The sequence below is a fragment of the Bos indicus genome, chromosome 6 (assembly GCF_029378745.1).
Source record: "Bos indicus isolate NIAB-ARS_2022 breed Sahiwal x Tharparkar chromosome 6, NIAB-ARS_B.indTharparkar_mat_pri_1.0, whole genome shotgun sequence".
Taxonomy (NCBI): Eukaryota; Metazoa; Chordata; class Mammalia; order Artiodactyla; family Bovidae; genus Bos; species Bos indicus.
Genome location: NC_091765.1, coordinates 64,493,952 through 64,510,305, shown reverse-complemented (window position 1 = coordinate 64,510,305; position 16,354 = coordinate 64,493,952). Strand labels below are relative to the sequence as shown.

The following is a 16,354-nucleotide window of genomic DNA, read 5'->3' as shown; positions in this document are numbered from 1 at the left end:
AAGAAGATTACCCTGCTATCATTATAATTTGGCAATTCAACCCTAAATAAGTATCAAAATGCTTGGAGTATTGTCCAAACAAGGACAATGCTGAGTTTTTAAACTATTCAAATTATGATTAAATATTATATCTAAAAACAGAGAATCCCTTATCAAAAATAACTACCAGTTTTTTGAATATACAATATAGTTCAAGGATAAAGAAATATTTTCCTCTGTTGGATTTATCATATGTACATTTCTTTATTAAAGGAATGCAATCCCTCTTATCATTATACAAATACATATATTTTGTGCAGCAACATTTATTTATAAATGAACCTAAAAACAAGAATTTTAAAAATCTAGTATACAGTGTTACAGCTCTTTTAGAATTTGTCTAGCAGGCTTTCCGGTTCACACCGGAAAGCCCAAAAAAAAAATAAAAATAAAAATCTAGTATAAAATATGCAAATATATATCACATCTGTATATTAATAACCCTAGCATTAAGCTGTATGATATAACTTATCTCAAGTAATTCCTAACCACCTACCAAAGACTCATCTGAAGTGCTGGTTAAAAATTCAGAGTATGGAATTCCTCTTTAGATTTGCTTTCTCTGTAAAAAAAAAAAAAGGGGGTAATAACAAGTAATGCTTGGGACTTTTGCAATAATTCTGTGAGAAAATCCATGTAAATCACTTAGCACAGTGTGTAATATGTAGTTATTGTTATGTTGTGTTGGTCCTAAGAATCTACATTTCTGTTCATAACTAAATTGTAAGAACCATAGGTAATGGAGAGTTTATTATACTATTTTTAGTCAAAGGAATATTGGCTAGAATTATTATCTGGGATGTACCTATTCTTATCAGTAACATGAGAGTTCCCAGATGAATTGTTTAACAGAGAAATTTACAATAAGAACAAAGTATTAGAACCTCACCTAAAATAGTATATAGTAAACCATATTAAGAGTTTAGTGTAACAGTATTAACATAATTTATAAGTAAACATTTCTAAGCATAATAGAAATATTGATAAAATAAACTTTATAAATTCACTTTTATCAAAATGTGATGTTAACAGAATGAAAATTCCAATTAGAATTGGATAAGGGAAAGGAAAGATAGATACAAGATACACAGGTGCATAGATGCATACATACACACATATACATAAACAGAGCCCTTGCATGAATCAGTAGTAACTGTGTGCCCTAAGAAGCATGATTAATGTAATCTTTTGTAATGAAGACTAAACAACGTAAAGGTAGTCATATAAATATAGATAGAAATTGTCTAAAGATTTCTGTCTGAAAACTTCTTCAAAAGAAGCTGATTGGATTCCTGGGTTGGGAAGATCCCCTGGAAAAGGACATGGCAACCTACTCTAGTATTCTTGTCTGGGATATCCCATGAACAGAGGACCCTGGTGGACTACAGACCATGGAGTTGCAAAAGAGTTGGACACGAGTTAGCGATAACATTAAGATGATCCTAAGGGAAATGATTTTTGTTTCCTTTGAATTTTTTTCTGTCATAAAATTGTTTCTCTTCTATGTCCCATGTTATCCCTGAATTTTACCTTGTTTTGTTGTTCGGTCACTAAGGCATGTCTAACTCTTTGTGAACCCATGGACTTCAGCAGTCCAGGTTGCCCTGTCCTTCACTATCTCCTGGAGGTTGCTCAAATTCTTGTCCATCCTCTGTCACCCTTTTCTCCTTTTGCCTTCAACATTTCCCAACATCAGGGTCTTTTCCAATGAGTCAAATGAAATTTACCTTACTGTTGTGAAATTCACTAATTGCTAAATTCCAAAATTTTTGAAGTTCACCATATGCCTCTGTTTACATTTAAGATTTTATTAAAGATGTATTATCAGTTGTATTCTTAAGAGCTGTTTCATTTTTACACTAAATTAGAAAATACCTCTTAATGACTCTCACTTCTTGGAAGAAGCACATGCTACACTTTCAGACTGTTGCTTCTCTATGATGCTGTGGGCTAAACTGGTAGAATTGGTTTTATATCCTCCCACATTTACTTGAAAGAACTATATTCAAAATGAATGTGGTGTGCAAAAGGTACCCCATGCCCAACTCTATGTACAAGAACTTGACTTCAAATACAATAAAATGTGTTGACATAAAATGATTAAAAGGTATACCATGCAAAAGTGAATTTTAAAAAACACAAAAACTATATTACTATCAGAAAAAGTAGACTTCAGAGCAAAGAAAATTATCAAGATCAAAGAGTAATAATACTGACATAACTATAATCCGGTGCCTATTAAACAAAAAGTAAAGGAATACTAAATGGCAACACACTCTGGTATTCTTGTCTGGGAAATCCCATGGACAGAGGAGTCTGGTGGGTTACAGGCTATGGAGTCACAAAAGAGTCAGACACAACTGAGTGACTAAATTACAACAACCAACAATTCTACAAATATAAGTTAGAAAAGTTAGAGAAAATGGCCCAATTCCTTAAAATTACAAATTACCAAACTTTCTTCAACATGTAATGGATTAACTGAGTAGTTCTATAAATATTAAAGAAATTGAATCAGAAATATCTCCAGGCCCAGATAGTTTCAGTGGATAATTTGTAGAAAAACTATAGAAAACTTTGTTTGCAGTTTCTATGAAAGTTAAACGTATGATTATGATATAGCAATTCTATTTCCACATATATTCTCAACATAAATATATATGAAAGATATATGTGAACATATATCAACCAATGTTCCTAGCAGTTCTACTTGCAATAGTTAAAATCCCAGGAAGAAGTTTAGAACTCAGTCTTCTCTTTCCTTCAAAACAGCAACACTCCCTTGCCCCCAAAATGCACATAGTCAGTCATTCCTCAGTCTTCTCTTCAAAATTATGTAACTGCTCAACAGAATTTGAAAACCTGCGATCTTAGGCATATTAAGGAAATCAACATTCACTTCTAATTTATCTAAGATTTTTGAAATGTTACTGTTCGCTTGTTTTCTTTTTCAAATATCCTTCTTTAATGAAACAGAATTAACACAAATTTATATAAACAGAATCTGTTCCTATAATAAATCTGTCTTCTCCATTAAACTGCAATATGAAATTGCAAATTTATTTATGCTTCTGAAACAAAATTGAGTTACTTAAGAAAGAAGTAAGACATAAAAAGAAATCTTGCAACCAAGTAACTTTCTGAAAAAATTAAAAAGATAAGAGAACCAGGGCTTCCCTGGTGGTCTAGTGGCTCAGAATCTGCCTGCCAGTGCAGGGTACACAGGTTCCACCCCTGGTCTGGGAAGATCCCAGTGCAGTGCAGCAACTATACCCTTGTGCCACAAACACTGAAGTCCACACTTTGAGCCCCTGAGACACAACTGCTGAGCGCATCTGCCACAACTACTGAAGCCTGAGCACCTAGAGCCCATGCTTCCCCACAAGAAAACTCACCGCAGTGAGAAGCCCCCAGACTACAAAGAGGAGCAGCCCCTGCTTGCTGCAACTAGAGAAAGTCCACGTGCAGCAATGAAGACCCAGCACAGCCCCCACAATAAATATTTTTTTAAATGCTCCACATCAAAAAAAAATATTTTTTAAAAAAGGTAAGAGAATCAATATTCAAAATAATGCTCTTGTTCTTGCAGTCAGAATTTTCCTACATGAACTGTATGGCAAAATACAGATTTCTCCCTTAGCAAAAGAGTTTTAACTATCTCTCTACCAGACAGAACATTACCCAGCCTCTCTGGAACTAGTGATAGTTAACAGACAGACAATGGGTAATTCTGGGTAAATTAAAATTAAATCTGTTTTCTTGGACTTAAACTCTTACCTCCTTACTCAGGGTCTGAATGTCCTGAGAATAACGCAGCTTTGACCACATACTAAAATTAAAGGGGGGCTGAATGAAAAAGATTTAAGAAACGATTATGACAATTCCTAGATGATTCTGTGGAGTAGAGATATCCTACCTACATTAAATGTATGCTTTTATTCATTATATTCTGTGTTTCTTTGTTGTAGCCACTTAACTTACACTTTAATATGGACTCTACATGCAAATATCAATAATGAGTTAATATATAATGAAATCAATCTGAGTCCCCATCATGAAATTTCACTTCTGGTTCATCAAAGTGCTCTCACTTATAGGCAAAATCAGTGCACTGGCAAACAAATATTCACTTATAATTTACTTTCAAACTGTTTAATTTCACATCTTTATTACACTCCATAATTTGACATTCTTTGTTTTACTTAAAACTGATTTTATTTACCAGTTATTTTATACAAATTACTTAAGATACTTCACCTCCCTTATAAGTATTTCTCACCTGTATACATTCATACATTGTGAATGTATATCTTTAATATATTTAAAATATTTTATATGCTTAGCTTAATATACATTATGTATACATCTATACAATTTTGTATTTATAAATAATACATATGCACTATATACTATGTGTATATTTGATGTACATTCACATGTATGTAGAAATATAGTTGTTTGTATATATGTATATACACACACATATATATGAAGAGAGAGAGATCAAAGAAAATAGAAGGGGATAGAGGAGGAGAAGATGGAGGACAAGCAGGAAGAAGAGAGGGAAATAGAAGGAAAGACAGGAAGAGAAAGAAAAGCAGCTCCATCATGCAAAACACAAAGAATAAATGATGGACAAGACAGGCATAATATTATTTCATTTATAATCTCATTAGGGAGATAGGCATTAATAAAATTAATTATACAATAAATATAAAATCACAAATGTGGTTAAGTACATAAGAGATAAACGATGCAATAAAATAGCTCTTAATAAAGAAAACATCTAGTTATGGAGGCAGAGAAGGTTTAACTGGGGAAATAGCTATTGAGTTGAAATTTGAATGATGAATGAGAGATGTGTGTTTAATTAAAAGGAAATAGCATGTTCATATGCCTTCAAGACTAACTACAGGAATACAATATGTAACTGGCACTGAAGGTAGGGACCAGATGGAGTCTTGCAAGACAGCAAGAGAAAATCTTCTTCCCCATCCTGTTTATTTACAAGTAGGGTTGTTGGTACCCTCCCAGTCTCTCTGCCCCTTATCCTCTTAACGTCAGGGAAGCTGAAATAACTTCAGAAAATTTGGTAACAATAAACTGGTCATGTTCAGCTAGGTTCCTCTCCTCTCCTTTTTGGTAGTGAGTCTGCCAGCAAAGTTCCAGTATTTCTCACCATCCCTATTCCTTCATCCTTTATTGAGAAGATATTCCAGGTAGGGATTCCAGTTTTACCTGTAGTCGGAAGAAGGGAGGAATTTTCCTACTTTTGAAGTTAACTTACAAGTTCCATTTCCTTCCGCATACTGAGCTTAAATTTTTATCCCGCACCACAGATTTTATGAGAAAAATAAGTATTTTAACATGTATAATATCATCTATGAAACGAGTCGCCAGTCCAGGTTCGATGCACGATACTGGATCCTTGGGGCTGGTACACTGGGATGACCCAGAGGGATGGTATGGGGAGGGAGGAGGGTTCAGGATGGGGAACAAATGTATACCTGTGGTGGATTCATTTCAATATTTGGCAAAACCAATACAATATAGTAAAGTTTAAAAATAAAATAAAAAATAATAATAATAGTATTATTATGAGGATTACAGATATGTAAATATGCAAAGTGCCTAATATAGACTATGATGATGTCCTTCTGAAACATTTTGATTACTTTTACATTGTCTTGAAATGTCTGAGAAAGAAAGTAACTTCTTGGTGCCTCATTTTGGAGGAAGAAACTCTACTTTGACCTCCACTGTAGAATAAAATGCAAAGTTTACTCTGTTGGATTTCAAAAAAATAAAATCACTTTTCATTTCTCAAATTTTTGAGAGTCTAGAAGTTCAGCCAAAGTAGGCTTCATGACATTGTAGTAACATCACCAAAATATCAGAAACTTTAAAATTTTTATTTTATATTGGAGATTGATTGATAAGCAATGCTGTTTGTTTCAGATTGACATATACAGAAACTTTGAAGTTTCTTTTTTAATCATGCAATCTACTGTCTAGATGACTCCCTAGAGAAGCTGCCTTCTATATTTTGACTCATCATTCCAGGTTGCTTTGATTTTATGGCATTACATATTAGCATGTGCTTTCACTATTGCCGTGGCAGAGGAGGTATGCACAGGTACTCATTCATGACTCTTAAATACCTCCACTTGGAAAATATATATGTCATTTCAGGTTCATGCTTCACTGGCCACTACAAACTATATGGCCATGGTCATCTCTAAAGAACATGTTCCCCCAAACAGAATAAAATCAGATACCACAGTGAGTTCTAGTCGTGTCTTCCAATATCTTCCTTTTCAGAACATTTTTGCCTTGTCAAATTTAATATGAATAGCCTAAGGCAAAAGCTAAATTGAAAAGTGTACTCTAAGTATTCTATTCCCAAATCCTAAATCTAAATCACTTATCTGTGTTTTAATATCCTAGCATCTTACCATCCATTCATCAGTAAAAGAAGATAGAACCAATAATTTGGCAGTTGTTTGTTTCTACGAAAGATCTTTCTTACAAGTTTAAATGTAGGGATGTGCATTTTCTAAGAGCATATCTAGTCCTATCAATATAAACAATGTAGGGGATATGTGAGCATCTAAAACCATCCAATCCTCATTTATCATTTCCTTAAATCTTTTTATTGACTCCCCTTTAGGATTTTAGTGTAAAAAATTATCCCTAATATTTTAATCAGTACAGCCTATCCCTCCATGTCCTAGAGCTGGAATTAAAATTTGGGCAAGTTGCACAATAATGATATGGAAAGAGCAGAAAGTAATCCCAGGCTATCTATGAAGGCCATTAACAGCTAATGCCTATTAGGTCTATTCTGAGTGGCCAGAAAAAATGGGGTGAAGTGACAAGGGAAAATATCTCTGAAAATCTAGTTTCAAACATATTATTTTAGTGTGAACATAAATATTATTCATATATTTCTGAAGTGTCTAAAATTATTAGCCAAATTATATTACTTATTTAATAACTATAGTAAATAAAATTTCTCCAAACCACCTTGAGTAATTATTCTGTATATTTTAAAAGTGGTTAAAATATTCATTATTTTAATTGATCAATGTTACTGGATATCTATTAGTACTCTGAGCAATGTTATATTCTGGAAGAAATACAAAAATGAATAAGTGGTGATCTTTCATTTGGAGAAGTTAAAATTTTAGTTATTATGATTCTATAAAAGACATGAGGTTTCAAAATAAAGAACAGGCAAATACAAGCAAATATATGGTTTGCTACTGTAACTAGGAATGAGACAAAAACAATTTTTTCACATCTATAAGTTTCATTTTACTCTAGTGCTATATTGTGTTATGAAAGTGACTCATTCCCTTTTAATTCAAAGGATGAGTGCTAAGTTGCTTCAGTTGTGTCTGTGTCTGATTCTTTGCAACCCTACCAACCATAACCCATCAGGCTCCTCTGTCCATGGGATTCTCCAGGCAAGAATACTGGAGTGGGTTGCCATGCCCTCCTCCAGGGGATCTTCCCTATCCAGGGATTGAATCTACATCTCTTGCGTCTCCTGCATTGGCAGGTGGGTTCTTTACCATTAGCACCACCTGATAGCATTTTACTTAATAAACCATGGAACACATTGGGTGGACTTCTCAAAAGCTATGCTCAAATTAATTTCCCTTGTCTTCCTCTACTAACAAAGCAGTAATACTAAAATGCATATAATCCAAGACCCTTGCAGCTATTATCTGCCACATGAAACCCTCCAGAGGACCAGTCTTCCTTTGATACTCCCCCTTTTTCTTAATTTAATTGAGACATGCTCTCCAATGTACATCAATAATTCTATGATCATAACAGCCAAAATCACATGTTCAAGTTAGTAAATTGGGAAGATAAAAGATACCAAGTTGGTTGGCAATGCTGTGTTAAGTCATGGAATGGCTCTGGATAACCTCTTCTGAATTTTTTTACATGAGAAATATAAGGCTATACGTATTAATAGTATAAGTCATAGTAGCAGGATTTTCCATAATTCTGAGCCAAATGGAAACATGGGATGACAGTCAGAAGATGGTTCCAAATGAGCTCTTAAAGAAGAATTTTAGTTTGTCCATTAACTATTTCAGTTCAGTTCAGTCACTCAGTCATGTCTGACTCTTTGTGGGCCCACGAACTGCAGCATGCCAGGCCTCCCTGTCCATCACCAACTCCTAGAGTCCACCCCAACCCATGTCCACTGAGTCAGTGATGCCATCCAACCATCTCATCTTATGTCATCCCCTTCTCCTCCTGCCCTCAATCTTTCCCAGCATCAGGGTCTTTTCAAATGAGTCAGCCCTTTGCATAAGGTGGCCAAAGTATTGGAGTTTCAGCTTCAACATCAGTCCTTCCAATGAACACCCAGGACTGATCTCCTTTAGGATGGACTGGTTGGATCTCCTTGCAGTCCAAGGGACTCTCAAGAGTCTTATCCAACACCACAGTTCAAAAGCATCAATTCTTTGGTGCTCAACTTTCTTTATAGTCCAACTCTCACATCCATACATGACCACAGGAAAAACCATAGCCTTGACTAGATGGACCTTTGTTGGCAAAGTGATGTCTCTGCTTTTTAATATGCTGTTTATGTTGGTCATAACTTTCCTTCCAAGAAGTAAGCATCTTTTAATTTCATGGCTGCAATCACCATCTACAGTGATTTTGGAGCCCAGAAAAATAAAGTCAGCCACTGTTTCCCTGTCTATTTGCCATGAAGTGATGAGACCAGATGCCATGATCTTAGTTTTCTGAATGTTGAGCTTTAAGCCAACTTTTTCACTCTCCACTTTCACTTTCATCAAGAGGAGAGGCCCTTTAGTTCTTCTTCACTTTCTGCCATAAGGGTGGTGTCATCTGCATATCTGAGATTATTGATATGTCTCCTGGCAATCTTGATTCCAGCTTGTGCTTCATCCAGCCCAATGTTTTTCATGATGTACGCTGCATATAAGTTAAATAAGCAGGGTGAAAATATACAGCCTTGACATACTCCTTTTCCTATTTGGAACCAGTCTATTGTTCCATGTCCAGTTCTAACTGTTGCTTTCTGACCTGCATACAGGTTTTTCAAGAGGCAGGTCAGGTGGTTTTGTGTTCCCATCTCTTTCAGAATTTTCCACAGTTTATTGTGATCCACATAGTCAAAGGCTTTGGAATAGTCAATAAAGCAGAAATAGATGTTTTCCTGGAATTCTCTTGCTTTTTCGATGATCCAGCAGATTGAGGCAATTTGATTTCTGGTAGTTTACATTAATTTTGATCAGAGAAAATAAATAGCAAACTTTATACATCAAGATTGAAGTTCTCATATATGTTTCTGAAATCTTCTCACTTTGAAAAATAAACTAAGTAAAAAGAATGAAAATGGAAGAACATTTAACCCCCTGGGTTTGTGGTTGTCTATCATCAATTTACATAGAGAAATTAACAATACACATGCTTGCATATTTAATATACAGAGAAGGTTGGTACCCAAAGGCAATTTTGCAAAGCATATGAGAATTAATCAAATCTCTTTGAAATAAGATTCACAACACAGTCTCTCAAAGAGAATTTTCTGAAAGATAGCTTTAGAGCAAGGATATTCACCCATAGTCCAGCTGCTGAAGGATTAGATCCAAATCTTTGTATTTGACCTGTTGTTACCCTTCTGAAACATGAGAGTTTGTTTCTCTTATGGATTTGCTGAGAGGAAATTTGCCAATCTAAACCATCTGTCACTTACCGAAGAAAAGGTTTATTATTTTCACTGAAATATTATTTATAACAAAAGACATAAATATAGGTTCCCAAAACAACATGCTTTTCAGACTGCATTTCACTAACTGCACTTTTGTCCTTGCTGCAATCATCAAGGGTCAAACAACTTCCTGAAAAACTGCATCTAGGAAAGTCAAATTAGAGACTAATTCCTAGAGACTGCATCTAGGAAACTCAAATTAGAGATGGGAAGGCACACATAATTGACTGAAGATATACCCAGTGGTTAAATAATCTGCCTGCCTATGCAGAAGGTGCAAGAGACACTGTTTCGATCTCTGGTTTGGGAAGATCTCCTAGAGAAGGAAATGGCAACCCATTCCAGTATTCTTGCCAGGAGAATCCTGTGGACAGAGGAGCCCTGTGGGATACAGTCCATGAGGTCACCGAGTCAGACATGACTGAGCATACACATTACATTACATTATTATAACAAAGCGTTCCTGAATGTTGCGCAATCTCTGACTTCCTGTTAACTTAAAATATCCCTCAGCACTTATTAACTGAGTAGTTACAGAAAGGGATATTATTGCTTCACAGTCATTAGTGAGAAAGGAAGGTGCTGAGGAAATAAGCATTGGCTGGATTGGGGGCAGCAGAGAATCTTTGTCAGTGATAATTACCAGTGTCACAAGTGTGATGCTACAGACTTGCATTTGCATTCAAAATGAAGGATACCATCCAAAGAACAAAATCCCTTTTAATTATGAATTTGGTTTGTGTCCTGGTTTATAAAGATCCACTAGTTGAAAGGCTGGATATTGTGTAATTGAATGTTGTATTATCCTAGATGTTTTTATTGTGTGTGTGCCTGTATGTGCACATTATCTGTTTTAAACAGGATTTACATACTATGACATAGGGATAAATGTCCTTTAAGAACCTCAACCATATTTCTGCAAACCTATTTATTAATATGAATGATTACAGAACAGTAACTCAAAAATAAGATCTCAAGGGTGGCTCTATGCTCCATCATGTCAGGCACCTCCTTTTGTATAATAATAAGGTAATATGTCAGTGTAAAATTTGTACAGAGATGTAACTTTTAGATAAAACTGTGATGCTAAGAAGGTTTTAAAAAGCAACTAAAAAGCCCCAAAAGGATCCACTGTATTTTTCCCACATTGTTCATTTTTAGTCAAGTAATATCTCTAATCACCAACAACAGACAAGAGAGTGGGTAGCAAGTTGTGAAATAACAGTTTTAGTGAAGCAATTTCTTCCTGAAAAATAGAGAACTGACCTGAAATAGACAGGAGGAAGTATTGCTGATGGGTAAATGTGGACACAAAAATAAGGCAAACTTCGCCCCAGATTCAGCTCTTTCAGGAGGTCTAGCTATCTACTGAACACAAGGAAGATATTTTGTAACCTTGAGTTCCACCATCAATAGAAGGATTTCAGGCCCTCACTCAGTTCATGCATTGGAGAAGGAAATGGCAACCCACTCCAGTGTTCTTGCCTGGAGAATCCCAGGGACGGAGGAGCCTGGTGGGCTGCTGTCTATGGGGTTGCACAGAGTTGGACACGACTGACGTGACTTAGCAGCAGTAGCAGCAGTTTCTGTAAATATTAAATGAGCAATACACGTAAAGTATCCAGTATTGAGCCTAGTGAATAACACCTGTTTAAAAAATACTACATCTGATTATTTATGTTATGTATAAAGCATAGGTAGGATAAAATAATGTAAAACAATTCTAAATAAGAATGTAGCAGTACATGTACTTATTTATTAATTCTCAAGTTTATCAATTCTTTATGCTATTGATTGTGAAACTTTATCATTAGTCCCTTCTTCTGAGATGAATGCCCAGTTTCTAACTTATAATTAAGTAGTTGGACATCTGCACTTGAATTTCACTCAAGCATCTTAAATGTACTGAACTGACTTACCAATTCACATACTTCAGCATAATCACAAGAAAACACATATAATATCTTCACTCAGTTCAGTTCAGTTGCTCAGTCGTGTCCGACTCTTTGTGATCCCATGAATCTCAGCACGCCAGGCCTCCCTGGCCATCACCAACTCCCAGAGTCCACCCAAACTCATGTCCATCAAGTCGGTGATGCCATCAAACCATCTCATCCTCTGTCGTCCCCTTCTCCTCCTGCCCCCAATCCCTCCCAGCATCAGAGCCTTTTAATGAGTCAACTCTTCGCATGAGGTGGCCAAAGTATTGGAGTTTCAGCTTCAGCATGAGTCCTTCCAATGAATACCCAGGACTGATCTCCTTTAGGATGGACTGGTTGGATCTCCTTGCAGTCCAAGGGACTCTCAAGAGTCTTATCCAACACCACAGTTCAGAAGCATCAATTCTTTGGTGCTCAGCTTTCTTCACAGTCCAACTCTCACATCCATACATGATCACTCAAAAAACCATAGACTTGACTAGACAGACCTTTGTTGGCAAAGTGATGTCTCTGGTTTTTAATATGCTATGTAGGTTGGTCATAACTTTCCTTCCAAGGAGTGTCTTTTAATTTCATGGCTTCAATCACCATCTTCAGTGATTTTGCTCTCATCAAAAAAATTAAAATCTGTTTCCCTTCAAATTCTCTGTAAGAAATTTGCCCAAATCATCCTCAAAACTCCCTCCATATAACTATTCAGTCACTAAGTTCTAATAATTTTACTAATTTGACTATACATATAATTATATATAAAATATATGTACTATCTTCCTATTCCAAATGTCCTAGGAATAGTTCTTTAGTGCTACTTCGTATCAATTCCTGGCTGCAGCTGTATAGATAGTTTTGAAACGCAGTTGTTCTTAAATAGCTTACTTTGTTCTTTTATTTTTTCCCCATGATTAGAAACACTCTGACTGCATTTACTCTTCAAACACTATGTTTTAATGGTATCAAAATTATTGCTATCCTTCTGACATACCAAGTCGTCATAAATGCTATTGCCTCAATATCTGATAGTTTTATGATGCAATTCCTACTCTTTCTCTGGTGTTTATCTCAAATGGCAGTTCCCTTGGAAGGTCAAGTATGATATTAAAGTATTTTAGGTTTCCATGGATGCAAAGCATATGAAGCAAAAGGTCATAGAGCAATAGAGATGAAATTAAAGTTTTTAAAAAATTATTAAAGTGGAATCAAAATGAGATTTATACAAAGAAAAGAGAGTGATTAGAGTTGGAGTTGCTGAACCTAAAATATTGCCTTTCATGTAGGAGATAATTAAAAACTATTTGTTGAATTCAAATTGCTTTCACTCAACAAATGTTTGTGGAACATCTATCATATGCCAATCATTGTTCTATGTTCTAAGAATAGAGCAGGAAAACTAAAATCTCCATCTCCTAGTAACATTAAGAGTCTAATAGATTTTGGACATGTTTAATATAAAATTATGTTTTAAGGTTAAAAACAATGTTATAGTATTAAAAAACTTAAAATTAGAAGTGAAAAACTCATATTCTCTCACTACTTTAATAAAACTGTTACTTTCATATAGGAATCTTGGTAACAAATTCCCATTAATATTCTTCTCCTTTAAAAGTTCAATATAAATCAATGAATGTACATGTTAGCACATGAAATACCAAAGAATTTTTGAAAAATGTTACTTTTCAAATATACCAAAAGTACCAGTTTTCTGGTACTCTTCTAATATATTATTAATAAAATGTGTTAAATATATATGTACATAGCTTACATTTATGGATTTTCAACTTTAGACACTATTCATTCATTCTCTGACAGGGTCTATATACTGTATACCCCCTCTCAATCCTTGTTTGTTATATGTACTATTATTATTTAGTTCTATTATTTACTTGTTGTTCAGTTGCTAAGTTTTGTCTGACTCTCTGCAACGTCATGGACTGTAGCACACCAGGCTCCTTTGTCCTCCACTATCTCCTAGAGTTTGCTCAGATTCATGTCCATTGAGTCAATGAGGCTGTCTAACCATCTTACCCTCTGCAGCCCCTTCTCCTTTTGCCTTCAGTCTTCCCCAGCATCAGGGTCTTTTCCAATGAATCAGCTCTTTGCATCAAGTGGCTAAAGTATTGGAGCTTCAGCTTCAGCAACAATCCTTCTATTATTTACATTAAACTCTAAATAGAAAGTTTTATTTCTTTTTCCATAAATGTTTACAGTATCATTTGACCATCTGAAATGAAAGTTGGTGGTGCTAATACTCCTATTCTTTCTCCACATTACATATCCTAAATATTACTATTGACATTTTATTTTTACACAGTGAAGTTTAATATTTATTTTTGATTTCTTAATTACTACCAAAATTTATATATTTGGCCAATTAAGTCAAAAGCAATTAAAATGAAAGTGACTAAAAAATATTTACATTATTAATGGCTTACAAAGTCTCTCCAATATTAGACTTGGTAATATGTGATAATAAAGGATGTTTGTCTCTCTCTTTTCAAAGTAATTAGCCTAGAACTACATGAGCTAAAATACTCTCCCATTTTAGGTAAAATGCATAATAATTTTCATTATTTAACGATTATTCAAAATTCATGACACATTTTGCCATCATCTTGGACAATCATTTTTGTACAATTTTTGTTTTCTGAGTTTGTTCATTGTTTCCTTTTTGTTATAATGCTGGATTTTCTTATATTCTCATTTTTTTACAATCTCAATTATAGTATATATTTACTTGTGATTTTTCTATACTCTTTTTCTGCTGTCAGGACTGGCTGTTCTCCAGGCTGATTCACAGCTATTATTCCCTGCCTTGGATTTACTGACCTGAATACACTGTACTGCTTCTTAAATACACTTTCATCTTTCTTACACTTTCTTGTAATTAAGGTGAATTACACCTTAATTTTTCTGGTGGATTTCTTTTATAATAAAGATGCTCCAGGGGATTTGGGGATCCTGCAAAAATTTCATGTTTGGTAACTCATTAGAAGGACATACAGAATTCAGAGGCTCTGATAAATTACACTGGAGGGATACAAACAAATCTTTACAGGTGGCACAGTGGTAAAGAATCTGCCTAACAAGCAAGAGACACAGGTTCAATCCCTGGGTTGGGAACATCCCCTGGAAAAGTAAACGGCAACCCATTCCAGTATTTTTGCCTTAGAAATCCCACGGACAGAGGAGCCTGGTGGGCTATAGTCCACGGGGTCACAAAGAGTTGGACATGACTTAGCAAATAAACAACAGCACAGATACCAAGAATCAGTAACAGAAAAAGCCCCATGAGGCAGAGTTTGAAAGATAGCAGGAACAGACTTCCAAGCTTTCCTTCTCATGTGAGTGAGTGTTGTGGCAGCAAAAAATATGCTTTTTTCTCCAGCAATGGAATGCAGTAGCATTTGTAAAATGTTGTTGTCCAGGGAAACCCACTTGAGACTCACAGTACAGGACTTTTAATGGGGACTGGCCATTCTCTGAGTTATAATTACAAAAATTACAGACTCCCAGAAGGAAAAGAGGCATTTACCACAAATCACATTTTTGCTTAAATAATCTAGTCATCTTGGTACAGCAGTGTTTAGTGCCAAGACATATAAAACAGTTTTATTGATGATTAACATAAGGAACATTCCAAAAGCCAAGTGCCCAAAAATAAGCCAAAGACAACTCCACAACTAAACCTTTCTAAAGAGCAATATCAGGCCTACTAAGTTAATTATTTGCTACACAAAGAAATCCTAAGTGTTTACATGTCTAAAATATCTGATATTTTGTCTCAGTGTAGAATTTTATGTTAGAAAGAATCTACTTTGAAAGCATTTTTATTGACAAGATTCTGAGATGGTCTCCCAGATTCCTAGTCCTTAGTATAGTTTACCTTGTATAATTCCTTCCACTTGAGTATGAATTCGACTTGTAAATGTAACTGGATTTTATTCCCATGATGATGTGACAAAGAAAAAGGTATTTTACAGATGTAATTAAGGCCCCTGATTAGTAAACTTTGAATTAATCACATGAGAGAATATCCTAGTTAACCTTGATCTTATAGGGTAAGGCCTTTACAAGATATCCGAGAGATTCTTTGAAGATAAAGATTGGAAGCAGTGAGACACTCTCATTTGTCCTTGAAGAAGCAAGCTGCAAGTCCTCAAGAGGTCCACCTAGCAGCTGAGTGTCTCAGTCCTATGACTAAAAGGAATTAATCTGGCAACAACAGTGAGAAGAAAACCCCAAGCTTCGGATGAGACCAAGCCCCCAAATGTTTGACTGCAGTCTTGTGAACTTTCAGCAAAGCACCTAGCACACTACCCTCCAGGCCCTCAGAAATGTTGAGATAAAAATGTGTGCTGTTCTAAGCCACTAAATCCACTGTAGTCTGTTATCCATTGATAGAAATTAGTGTTATTCTTTTATTTTGTAGTACTCTGTCTGATGAGAAGTCGGTTGATCTGAGTCTTGTTCATTAACAAAAGTCTAAAATTTTTGCTCCCAGGAAACTTCTATAATACTCTATTTTTTACATTCTGCAATTACACTATATTTATATATTCAAAAATATGTGCTAGAAGATTACTGTATGTCATGTTCCATTTTAATTGCCAGA

General features: G+C 35.1%; 1 non-coding gene across 1 annotated transcript; it reads left to right on the top strand.

The window, feature by feature from the left end:
• The first annotated feature begins 352 nt into the window (after positions 1-352).
• On the top strand, positions 353-414 carry LOC139183719 (U7 small nuclear RNA). The gene has a single exon (XR_011567340.1). It is a non-coding gene; the product is annotated as a U7 small nuclear RNA (small nuclear RNA).
• Positions 415-16,354: the final 15,940 nt, after the last annotated feature.